Source organism: Mus caroli, unplaced genomic scaffold (genome assembly GCF_978045245.1).
Source record: "Mus caroli unplaced genomic scaffold, Mus_caroli_1 scaffold_8, whole genome shotgun sequence".
Lineage (NCBI taxonomy): Eukaryota > Metazoa > Chordata > Mammalia > Rodentia > Muridae > Mus > Mus caroli.
This window is the reverse complement of record NW_028227263.1, coordinates 46,645,268-46,657,806: the sequence shown is the minus strand read 5'-3', so window position 1 is coordinate 46,657,806 and position 12,539 is coordinate 46,645,268.

Here is a 12,539-nt window from a genome sequence, read left to right as displayed (position 1 = left end):
CAGCATTTGTGTACACACACACACACACACACACATATCTCATCACACTCTACATTGCATAGCTCCAAGGACATAGAATAGGCACTTCTGAAAGACTTGTAGTAAATGGAAGAAAACCCACAGACAGCTACAGCCATCTTTGCTCATTAGTGTTCCTTCCTTATCATCATGGGAAGCACAAATGGCAGGTTTGTATCCGAGAACTAAGTCAAGGGTCAGTGTTCTTCACAAGGCCCAAGGACCCAAGGGTGGTTGGCGGTGACACTGAATATCAAGTTTCCCTACATTCTCCAGGCCTCACCACCCACAGTGTTCAAACTTCAGGGAAATCATGCTGACGGCTTATTAAACCATAAGATGCCAGGCTCCCACCTGCATTCCTTGGTCTAACAAATACTGCGTGAGGCCCAGGGATTTGCATTTGTCTTAGTTAGGGTTCCATTGCTGTGAAGAGACACCATGACCAAGGTAACTCTTATAAAGGACAACATTTAATTGGGGCTGGCTTACAGGTTCAGAGGCTCAGTCCATTATCATCATGGTGGGAGCATGGCAGTGTGTAGGCAGACATGGTGCTGGAGGGGCCAAGAGTTCTACATCTTGATCTGAAGGCAGACAGAAGGGGACTATGTGCCACATTAGGAATAGTTTGAGTCTAGGTGACTTCAAAGCCCACCCCCACAGTGACACACTTCCTCCAAGAAGCATTTAAACATGAGTCTTTGGGAACCATACCTATTCAAACTACCACAGCATTCTAATATAAATAAGCAAACAATGAGTTCTAAGCATGCATGGCTTTTGACAATACTGTACAGAATGATGCCTTCAATATAGTACTCATACTACCACTTAGAATTGTCCTGGAACTTTCTGCTGGTGGAAAAAAATTTTATCTGAAAGTAAATTTATTGACCTTCCTCTTGCCAGAGAATGACATAGTTCATGCGCACCAGATTCTTCTTGCCTTGGCTGACAGGAACTCGAGCCTGTTTCTCAGCCTTTACACCTTTCTTTATCAGGAGCCTAAAAATAGCTGCTGTTCTCCTCCCTTCTACATTATTTTTTGTTATGTTTTGCCCTATTTTACACTGCTTTCCACAGAAGTCAAATATTTCTTACACATAGAATACAAATAAATATATAATATACATAGGTATGGTGATTGATATACACTGGTATGATTTTGAAAACAAAATTATGAGCACCAGAAAAACTTACAGTTATTATTTTATGTTACTTTTTCCTTTCAGTGGGTTGTCTTGGGTAATTTCTAGACTGGGGGAATTTTTCCATCCATGAGCTGTGTAATGAATGTTCTTTCTAGAGAGGTGGCTAGCAGACCTTAGAAGCATGAAGGGAAGTATCAGGGTTCATGTGCTGGTTAGTTTTAAGTGTCAACTTGACACAAACTAGAGCCACTTACAAAAAATTGTCTGAATAAAGAATTATCTAGATCAGGTTGGCTTGTAGCATATCTCTGTGGAGTTTTCCTGATTCTTAACTGATCTTGGAAGAGGCAGTCCACTGTAGGCAGTACCATTCCCTATGCTGGGAGGTCCTGATCAGTGTAAAAGCTACTTGGAGAGAGCTACTTGAGAGCAAGCAAGGAAGTAAGCCCATGCATGTTCATTTCTCTCTGCTCTTGACAGAAGGTGTGAGTGGCTTGCTTCTTGAGTTCCTGTCTTGACTTCCCTCGGTAATCAACTGCAACTTGGAATTGTAAGTGGAATAAACCCGTGCCAGATGAACCATCACAGCAATGGAAATGAAAGTGGGACAAGGGAACCATGGGTATCAGGGTCTAGGAGAGGCCGAGAGTTGGTGCTGTTGTGTGTTGCAGGAGCCCAGTGAGATATTCTTGTATTTTCCCGTTTTACTAAGGACCTCCTCCCAGGCTGGGATCCCCTTCATTTCAGTTATCTGTGGGGATAATCTCTAATTTCCAGAAAACTTGTTACTTTTGGAATTGTTCCTTTAATAAAACTTTTGTTTGACTAAATCAACCAAATGAGTTCTCTGTTCTTTCAAACAAGACTCTGAGCGCTACTGCTGGTTAGTTTTCTGTCACTTGCAACCAAAAATGTTTTGGTTAGTTTGCAAGCAGAACCGTCTTCTGCCCCTGCATGTTCTTCACATGCAGAACCAATCACTGGGATATCTTCCTAACACTTCCAAGTCAGTCTCTGGAAAAAGGAAGGGCAGGATGAGTGGCACACACTGAACAGTCAATATGGTTTCAAGACTTCCGTATGATCTTTTCCTCTCCTTTACCCAGAATCCTCCCCTTCTGACACCATCTTTAGGAGTTGGGATGCAAGGGAAATTATTCTATTTGTTCCTGTTTCCCACTCCTATAGCACAAGTGTCTCTAAGGATCCCCCACAGCAAGAGAACTGCATCTGGGACCATCTGAATTGGTGAACACAAGGACAAGAAAGGATTTCCAGGCTGAGCAGCTGATGGAGAAGAAAAGCTTGGGAGGAGGAAATGTAGCCTGAGGGGTATGGACAGAGAACAAGATGGAGGGCTACAGTTCCATCTATGTAGTCATAATGGTCTGTCTGGTCCATGGTCACAGCCATCCGTCATCCACAGCCACCATCTCAGTCCTTTCCCTTCACACCTGATCGTGTAGCCTCAAGACAAGAATTCCTCCTTCTGTTTCCTTCTGATGGTCTTGTGTCTCCCATACAGATGAGACTACACATCTGTAGCAGCTTCCTCCTTTGATGATGGGTATTAGCCTCCTCTTGGGCTGTCTGCCTTCCACTCCAGTCCATCTGGTTGTCTGCACTCTATTGTCATCCAGGAATGCCCAAAGGAAGATGGAGAGTCATCTCAGTTCCTAGAGCTCAGCACAAAATCAGAATAAAATCTAAAATAGTTTACTTGGTTTTTTGTTTGTTTGTTTGTTTTTGTTTTCTTGGATGGGGTCTTACTCGTTGTTTTGTTTTTGAGATAGGATCTTATCATGCAGCAAAACTGGCCTCAAACTTAAAATACTCCCCCCTCAACCTCCTGAGTGCTGGGATTTCAGATGTACACCACCACACCATACCACTCCCGAGTCAAGGGCTAAATACTGCGAGTTAAGAGGCAGTTTGGTAGACAGTAGGTCATCAGTGGATATTGTAGGGAGGAATAGAAAGAGAGGAGAGAGAGAGACAGACAGAGAGACAGAGACAGAGAGAGAAAGAGAGACTATCCTTCTTCTCAGAGCCTAAATGGAGGAAGATGAACAGCAGAGTAACATTCCTCATTAGGCTGTTTGATGTCCTCAAAGCAAAGGTGTCAGTGAATGCAATAGAGTATCTCAAAATAAGTAGTAAGAAAGTTCCATGAAATAAAGAACTAATTTCACAGCATTAAAGGGTACAGTAGACATCAAGAAGAATAAGTGAGAGTAGGAAACAGATTACCTGTGCACAGTGCCATGCCATACTGCCCAAGGTCATGAACAAACTAAGAGAGGAAGCAAAAGCCCTTCTCCACATCAGGGCCACATGATGACCAGCTCACTCAGAGCTAAAGGCAGCAGGCAGACATTTCAGACACACAGGAAGTGGCAACAGAGCACCCGTGGGCTCCGCTCTGAAAGTCTGTTATGTAAGACAATGCAGACAGCCAGCAGACAACTCAAAATAAAGGATGGCCAGAATTAAGAATCGGTGATAAAAGTGACAGTGATGAGTAGCATTTAAATATAGAACCTAGTCTGAAGCATTCTGGGAATTACAATGATGAGTAGCATTTAAATACAGAACCTAGTCTGAAGCATTCTGGGAATTATAACTACGGAATAAAAATTAATGTTCTGAACTTTGACAAAGTAAAATTAATGATACAACTAATATTGTTCAGGATCAAAGAACAAGTATACAAAGTTAATATCCTTTAAAATGAAAACGAGAAATTAGAAAGTAACAGCTTCCATTTATTAATGTTTTCCAGTCCTTTTTTCCTTTATTAACCCTTGTGCTTCATTTAGTAGTTAATAACGTCTCTTGAGCAAAAGACACATTTATCTTTATTGGCTTTTAGGTTAGCAGACAAAGTAAGGATGAAACTGTCCTTTATGCTCATTTGTTCCCCTCCCCCAGAGCCACCGTCCTGCCTCCTCCTCTTCAGCTGGTTCCTCTTCTCCTAGTTAGTGCTCCACCCCCTTCTGCTTTCTGATCACATGGAACCTTGGGACCTCTTTCTGCCTTCTGTTCTCTTTTTCAGTTTCACAACCTAAAGAATGCACATATAAACATGTGTGCATGTACACGTACACGTACACACACACACACACAGAGAGAGAGAGAGAGAGAGAGAGAGAGAACACACCGAGTGCAGTGTGTGTCTCTCTGAGTCTGACTTGTTTCACTTAGCACAGTGACCTTTCAATTGAAGACGTCCCTGAAACAGTCCGTGACTTCGTTTCTTTGTACAGCTGCATAAAATTCCTTTGGGTATAAGCACCTCCTTTTCTCCATCCACTCATCTGTTGATGGACATTCAACTAGTTCCAATTCCTGACTATTGTAAATACCGCAGCTATAATGAAAACTACAAGCATCTCTTATGAGTTCTGTGAGTACACACCCCAGAGTACCATAACTGGGTCAGAGTCACTGTAGTTGCTGCTTTTCATACTAATGTACATGGTTGCTATGTGAATTTGCATCACAACTACCATTGATTAAGGGGTTCTCTCTCCCTATATCCTTACCAGTACTTGTTAATATTTTAAGACTTATTTTTATTATTTTTAATTATGTGTAGGTGCACATATCTGTCTATGGGTGTGTACATGTATGTGGAAGTACCCCCAGTGGCCAGAGCCATCTTTCCGGCACCCTTGGCCACTGAGCCATCTCTCCAGTCCCATTCCAGCTGAGTTGATTTTCTCAACTCAGTTTTACTTTGCATTTCCCTGATGGCTAAGACTGTTGAATACTTTTTGAAGTATTTACTAGCTATTTCTATTTCTTCCTTTGACATCTATTCAATTCACAGACAATCCACTGACTGAGTGGTTCAGCTATTAGGTATTTTTTGCAATTTTTTATAACTCCTAGATATTAACCCACTGTCTTACTTGTAGTTGGTAAAGATATCTTCCCCATTCTGTAAGCTGTTTCGAACCAAACCAAAGTACAAAAGGATTATAAGACAACAGTGTGAACCATGACACATCAGTGAACTAAACTAACAAGATAAAATGAAAAATTTCTATAAACACCCAGGTTTATAGAGAGTCAGGAAAAAAAAGGAAAATATCAAGTGCAAGTGAAGAGGCTGAATGGAAAAAGCTTACAACAAATAAAAGTCCAGAGCCGAGGATGTGCTTGGTGTGTCCTGTGACTTACAGAATAATTAACATTATTCTCAAGGATGTTAAGGGGGGGAAAGAGGGAGGAACACCATGGAAGTCATTAGATGAATTCAGCATCAGCATCATATCCGAGCCCAGGCAAAGACATCAAAAGAAAACTAACACCCATCCATCAATAGCCTCTGTGATCTAAATGCAAAACTTCTCGGTAAACGCTATCCAATTGAATCCATTTTCAAATCGTAATACACTGTGACCACATGAAATTTACCACAGACCGGAAGAGTGTCTGAATACATTAGAGTCTCTATAAGGCAGCACAGAATGACGGGCGTGGGAGGATCACATGATCACCTTAATTGATGCAGTGAAAACATTTGACAAAATTCAATAGCCTTTCAAGGCTCAGAAAGCTAGGAAGAAATGGAATCTTCCCCTGAATGGGAATATGCACTCATGAGGAACGCACAGTAAGTGACCTCATTGCTGCAGGTCTGAAAGCCTCTCTTTCCTCCTAAAGCAAGAAGGAGAACAAGAACAAGACAAGGTCTCCCTCTTTTGTCTCTTCAACATTGTTCTCAAAATCCTTGGTTGGTTGGTTAGTGGTTGTGGTTGTTGTTTGGTTTGGTTTAGTTTGGTCAACTTGACACAAGCTAGTTATCTGGTCAGGGGACCTCAGTTAAGAAAAATGCCTCCATCAGATTGGCCTGTGGGCAAGTCTATAGGACGTTTTCTTGGTTAATGATTGATGTGGGAGGGCCCAGACCACTGTGGGTGTTGCCATCCCTGGGCAGGTAGGCCTGGATGCTATGAGAAACCAGGCTGAGAGAGTCTTGGGGAACAAGCCAGTAAGCAGCATTCTTCCATGGCCTTTGCATCAGCTCCTGCCTTCAGGCTCCTGACACAAGGGATCTTGAAAAAGAACCAGCCTAAGAATTCCCACTTCCCAATTTTAGGATGCACTGTGAGAGAACAGTGGTGCGAGGGGCCACAGAGACAGACATATAGACCACTGGGCTAGCCCTGACATTCGGGAACTGAGCTACATATTTATCGGGGCACCAAGACCAATCACTGAAGAAAAATGTGCAGAGACAACTGGATAATCTTACACAGAAAAGATGAGTTTGGAAGGCTGGGAAGATGGTTCCATTGGTCCAGTGCCTGTAGTTTTTGATGAGAACCTGAGCTGGATCCCAGAGCCCACAGAAAAATATCTTGGCACAACACCACATGTCTGTAACCCCTGTACTGGGGAAGCAGAGATAGGAGGACCTCTGGGGCTGGCCAGCCAACCAGTCCAGCTCAATTGACAAGCTCCTGGTTAGGTGAGTGACTCTGTCTCAAAAAATAAGGTGGATAGTGATGAGAAAAATACCAAGGTTGACTCTGACCTCCACATACAGCCACACATAAAGAATAAATTTGGATCCTTGTACATTACATACAAAATGTATATAGTATGCATAAAAGTATAATATAAATTGTGGGAAGCCACATGTGCCATTGCAGGGTGGCGCAGGCTACTGCTGGCCACCACGCATAAGTTTGGGCAAACAACCAATGCGTACTTATGCAGTAAAGTTTTTTCCACCAAAACACTGCCTGGCCCGGGCATGATACTGAGGCTCTGCAAAGTACTGAGAGAATAACCAATCAGATGTGAGACATGCAAATGAGGTATGTTAATGAGGTTTTGTGAGGTACTGAGAAAGAATAACCAATCAGATGAGGAACATGCAAATGAGGTAGAATGCACAACCAATCCGGGTGTGAGACACGCCTCTCCTAGGCCTATATAAGCAGCACCAGTTCTGGGCTTGGGGTCTCTTCGCCTCTGCAATCAAGCTCTCCCAATAAACGTGTGCAGAAGGATCCTGTTGCAGCGTCGTTCTTGCTGGCCAGACGGATGCGCGCAAGAATAAATTGGTAAAATAATATTTAAAATATAACATATACACCACATAGAAAAATAAAGCTCAAATAGATTGAAGATCCAATGTGTAAAGCAAAACCATTCAGCTCTTAGCTGGAAAACAAGTACGTTCTGATAAACTAGGATCTGGCCATCGTCACTTAGATATGGAACAAAAATAACAAATGAAGGTAAATACAAAGGGAAACTTAATATTGTTAAGATGACAACACTGTCACCAGAATTTTACAATATTGTGCTTCAAAAGTCACTGTGTGGAAAGTGGAGGATGGAGCACTAAATGCTCCACCAGAGAACCGGCCTGGGGTCAGGCAGCGCACGTGCAACTCCAGCCACAAGGACTTAACACATTCTGCTTACCTACATGGGCACTTGCACACATGTGCACACACACACACACACACACACACACCATAAATATAATTAATTAATTAATTAATTAAAAGGACAATACACAAAATGAAGGAAGTACTAAAACCCTGAGAACAATTCCCACAGTTAAGTAACACAGACAATTCAGTGTCTAAATGGGTAAGGAACCTGATTGTATATTTCTCCAGAGAAAATACACAACAGCCAATAAGCACTTGAAATGATGCTTGATATCATTAATCATTAGGAAAATGCACAGCAAGAATATGAGACCCCACTTCACACTCACCAGAACCTCTGTAGTTAATGACAGAAAGTGCTGGGAGACCAAGCAAGGAGGGCAGATACAAGTTCGCCACCAGTGTAGGCTACGTAATGAGTTCTAGGGAAGCCTGAGCTACAGCCTATTTTGGTGAGGATGTAAAGAAATGGAACCCTCCTACATCACTGATGGGTATGCAGAAGGCACAGTCATAACCAGAAACCACATAATGCTTCCTTAGTAAGGTTGCATTACTCCAGCAATGCACCCTGGGTAAATTCCCAGAATAGTGACCACAGGTGCTCACTGTACACTGGGGCTGGGGAGACAGCAAAGTTTAGAAAGTGCTTGTCTCACAGCACAAGGGCCTGAGTTTGATTCTGAGGACCCACAGAAATATACCAGCTACAGTGGTTTATGCTCATTCCAGTGCTGGGGAGACCCAGGCAGGAGGATCCCTTGGGCTTGTTGTTCAGCCAGTATCGCTCCAAGCCAATGAGAAAGCTAGTCTCAAAGGAGGTGGCTGGCATTCCTGAGTATGACATCAGAGGCCGTCCTCGCCCACTTCTCACACGCATACATGCTTGCACATGAACACACACACACACACACACCAATAAAAATGTGTGCATCAAATGTTTATGAGAACACCATTCAAAATAGCCAAGAGAAACCACCAAAATGACAAATCACTAAATGATATAAAGATAAAAATGTGAAGTCTGTGCACCCTGGAGTATCACTCCACTATGAGAAGGAATGGAATTCTTACATGTGACATCACGTGGAGAACCCTTGAATGGATTTGTAAAATAATCCAGATATGAAAGGACAAGCATTGCATAAATATATATATATAGGAAGCTTCTAAAACTGCCCAATTCATGAGACATAATATAGATCAGGAATTATCACAGGCATGAGAGGAGGAGAGATGACGGGGAGTTGTTATTTACTGGCTACTAATTTCTGTTTGTAGTAATGAGACTTCTGGAAATAGTGGTCATGGTTGCACCACATGTCAGCGTAGTTAATGCTGGAGAATCAAATACTTAAAAATGATTAAACCTGGGGCTGGAGAGCTGGCTCAGTGGTCAAAAGTACTTCCTGTTCTCCCAGAAGTCTGTGGTTCAAATCTCAACACCCATGTTAGGCAGCTCACAGCCACCTGTAAGTGCCCCTCCATGGGATCCAACGTCCCCTTCTGGCCTCTGAGAGCCCCCACATATTCAGACTACCTACACAGAGACACACACATACCCATCAATAATAATAAAATCTTTTAAAAATTATTAAAGTGGCTACTGTTGTATCTAGGTTTAAAAATGAACCATGTAAGCCATGATGGTGGTGCACGCCTGTAAGCCTGGTGCTTGGGAGGGCTGGGGAAGGAGGCAAGACAGTCCAATACCACTTTTCCTTAGCCATCTAGCGATGTGAGGCCAGTGCGGGCTGTGTGAGATGCTACTTCAAAAACAGATTTTGACAATGTAATATACAAAAGGCCTGTCCTGAATTGTATACTTTAGATGAGTGAGTTGTGTGGTGGGTGATTATGTGTCAGTATAACTGCTTTAAAAAAAAAAACGGAAGCGGAGTATTACATTTATTCAGATAAATGAACAGCATGAAAGAACCCAGATGCATTCTGGTAAGTGATTCAAGCAGGACACAAAAGACACGTCACATGGTGTCATTCACATGAGATACCCAGGGTCGATAAAATAAAGAGCCGGGGTAGTCACCATTACCTGGAGCTGAGGGGAGTTGAGGGAGAGGGGGTGACTGTTAATGGATGCAGAAAGTCTCTGGTGGGGAACATAAAAAGGTTCTAAAAGTAATTCTGGGCCTGGAGAGATGGCTTGGCTGTTAAAGGTACAGCCTGCTCTGGCAGCGGATCCTAGGTGGGTTCCCAGCACTCACACGGAGACTCACAACCTCCTGAAACAATTCCAGGGGACCCATCCAATGCCCTCTTTTGGACTCCACAGGCAACTCCATTCACACACACACACACACACATCCCTCACCCCAGCAAATGCATAAGCAAGCAACTAAAATACATATTAAAAATATAAAAGCTCATTTGACAATGGCTATACAATTCCATGAATATATTAAAAACTAAATTCATACTTCCAATGATGAATCAGGTGACTGTACATGAATTCTAGCTCAGTATAGCTGTTTATTAAGGTAAGGTTATAGGAAGGCCCAGCCTAGGGCTTGGTCCCTAGCTAGTGTTTGATACAATCCAGTTACCATGGAGATGAGGGTGATTCTAAGACGATGACATGTGCTTCACACAGGGCAACTCTTAAAGCATGGAAAACATCACAGGTGCTCTTGGCAGCCATGTGTTTGCTGGGGCTAGTCTGCCCATCTCCAGAGACCCAGGCCCACTGAGGACAGAAGGACCTGACTCCAGCACGGGCACCAATGTTTACCTCCCTGCTGTCCGGCTCCCAAGCTCCCTGCTGCTTTAATTGGCCCCTGAAAGGGAAAGATGTCTCATTGACAGGCCCTAATGAATCCCTAGGAATCTGGGTCCCCAAATTCTCCACTCCCCAGTTGCTAGTTCCAGACAAGCAAAGAATTTTGCAGGCTCCCAGAGGAAAGCTAGGCCTTGAGAGACAGCCACATATGTGGTCTGAGCTGACTGGTAATTAGACCCAAGAGAGCCTACCTCATGATGGCAGACTCTACGCTTCGTGCATGGTGCACTAAGGAAGAGTGGCATAGAGTCACTTCCTCAGCTCCTGGGGGAGAGTTCTGGCCCACACCTTCCTTCTTGCCCAAAGGCATCTCTGTTCAATCCCTGCCCTTTGGCTTATGGCTCTGAGGCACAGACTGGGCCACTGCCCACTCCTTGAGATTCTGAGCTCACAAGGACCAACTCATACACCTCTTCTCACCCTTCAAGGCCCAAGGCAGACACGTCTCTATGACATCCTAGCCAAGTGTGAAGCCATGGCACTGCCTGAGCACCTCTGCTTTACAGCTCCTGGCACTGCAGGCCTGGAACAGAGCTGGCCACACATGCTTCCTGCTTCCAGGTAGACCACAGAAGCACAGAAGCCAGACTTGAGGAGAGAAAGCCTCAGGCTCCATTTGGTCCTCGCTATCCTCCCTCCTCAGAGTCGTGACTTGCTGCTAGTAGCTGTTCCTTTAAAACTGGGGCCTGAAGTCAAATACTAATAAAATGACAAAGCCAAACATCTGTTTTTCTTGACTTCAGGACTCCTCCGGGCCTTCACTGTGCTAACTGAAGCTGCCCATCTGTTAGAAGTGGGGGTGGGGGTCTTAAGAGGCTGCAGGGATGGCTCAGCAGTTAAGAGCATGTGTTGCTCCTCCAAATGACCTCCATTTGGCTCCCAGCACCCACGTGAAGCAATTCACAGCAACCTGTAACACCAGCTCCAGGGTATCCAAACCCCTTGCCTGCAGACATCTGAACTTAAGTGCACACACCCATACACTGACAGCCTAGCACATGAACATGAACACACACACACACCCCTAATGCAAAGCTATAAAAGAGGAAGGTCCTTAACTATTAGCTACAGAATCTTTCCCCCCTCTTAAAATCTTATGGGACCAGGATAATGTGAAATCACTGGAAAATTCTGTGAGATGAATGGGGCAGGCGAACCAAACTGAACTCAATGCCAGTAAAATAATTAAACGTTTAGATGAAACTATAAACACTATCAGAAAATGAAATAAAAGGAAAATGTCAGCAGTATCTTTGGACCTCCAAGCCTGGAACTGAGCCTGGCCCACGGTGATGTAAAGGTTGGTAAAATGAATAGAGGATTTCTGATATCACAACGCACATGCTAGGCTGGCTGTGCTGGCCTCCATGTTGACCGCATCCCATGTAGGAAGCTAACCCAAGGCAACTGATAACTCTGTGGGCCACTTCATGGAGGTCAGTCAGTGAGGCCAACAGAAGGGAAGGAAAGACAATACAGCGTCAGATATACAAGACTTTACAAAACATGCCAAGAGGGATGGAGAGATGGCTCAGCGGGTAAGACTGCTCTTCCAGAGGTCCTGAGTTCAAATCCCAACAACCACATGGTGGTTCACAACTATCTATAACAAGATCTGATTCCCTCTTCTGGTGTCTGAAGACACTTACAGTGTACTTACATATAATAAATAAAATAAATCTTAAAAAAGAGAGAGAGAGAGATGCCAAGAGTCTGGTGTGGTGGCGCATACATTTAGTCCCAGTTTTCAGGAGGCAGAGACAGGTGGATCTCTATGAGTTCAAGGCCAGCCTGGTCTCTGTAGGAAGTTCCAGGACAACCAGGGCTCCTAGTGAGACCATCTCAAAATTAAAAAGTGCCATGGCGCTTGGCTGAGGGCTGAGGAAGGACAGAGGAAAGGTGCAAGGATGCAGCTTTCATGGGTACTTCTGGCCTCTGGGTTTGGTTGGTTGGTTGGTTGGTTTTGATTTTGGGTTTTTGTTGTTGTTGTTGTTGTTGTTGAGACAGCCTCATGTAGCCCAGGATGGCCTCAAACATACAAAATGTATACCAAGGGTGACTTTGAACAGCCTGTCTCCAGCGGCGTATGTATGGGCAGCACATCCAGCCCACAATGCATGTTTCCCGTCACTCCGGCTAGCACATGGACAG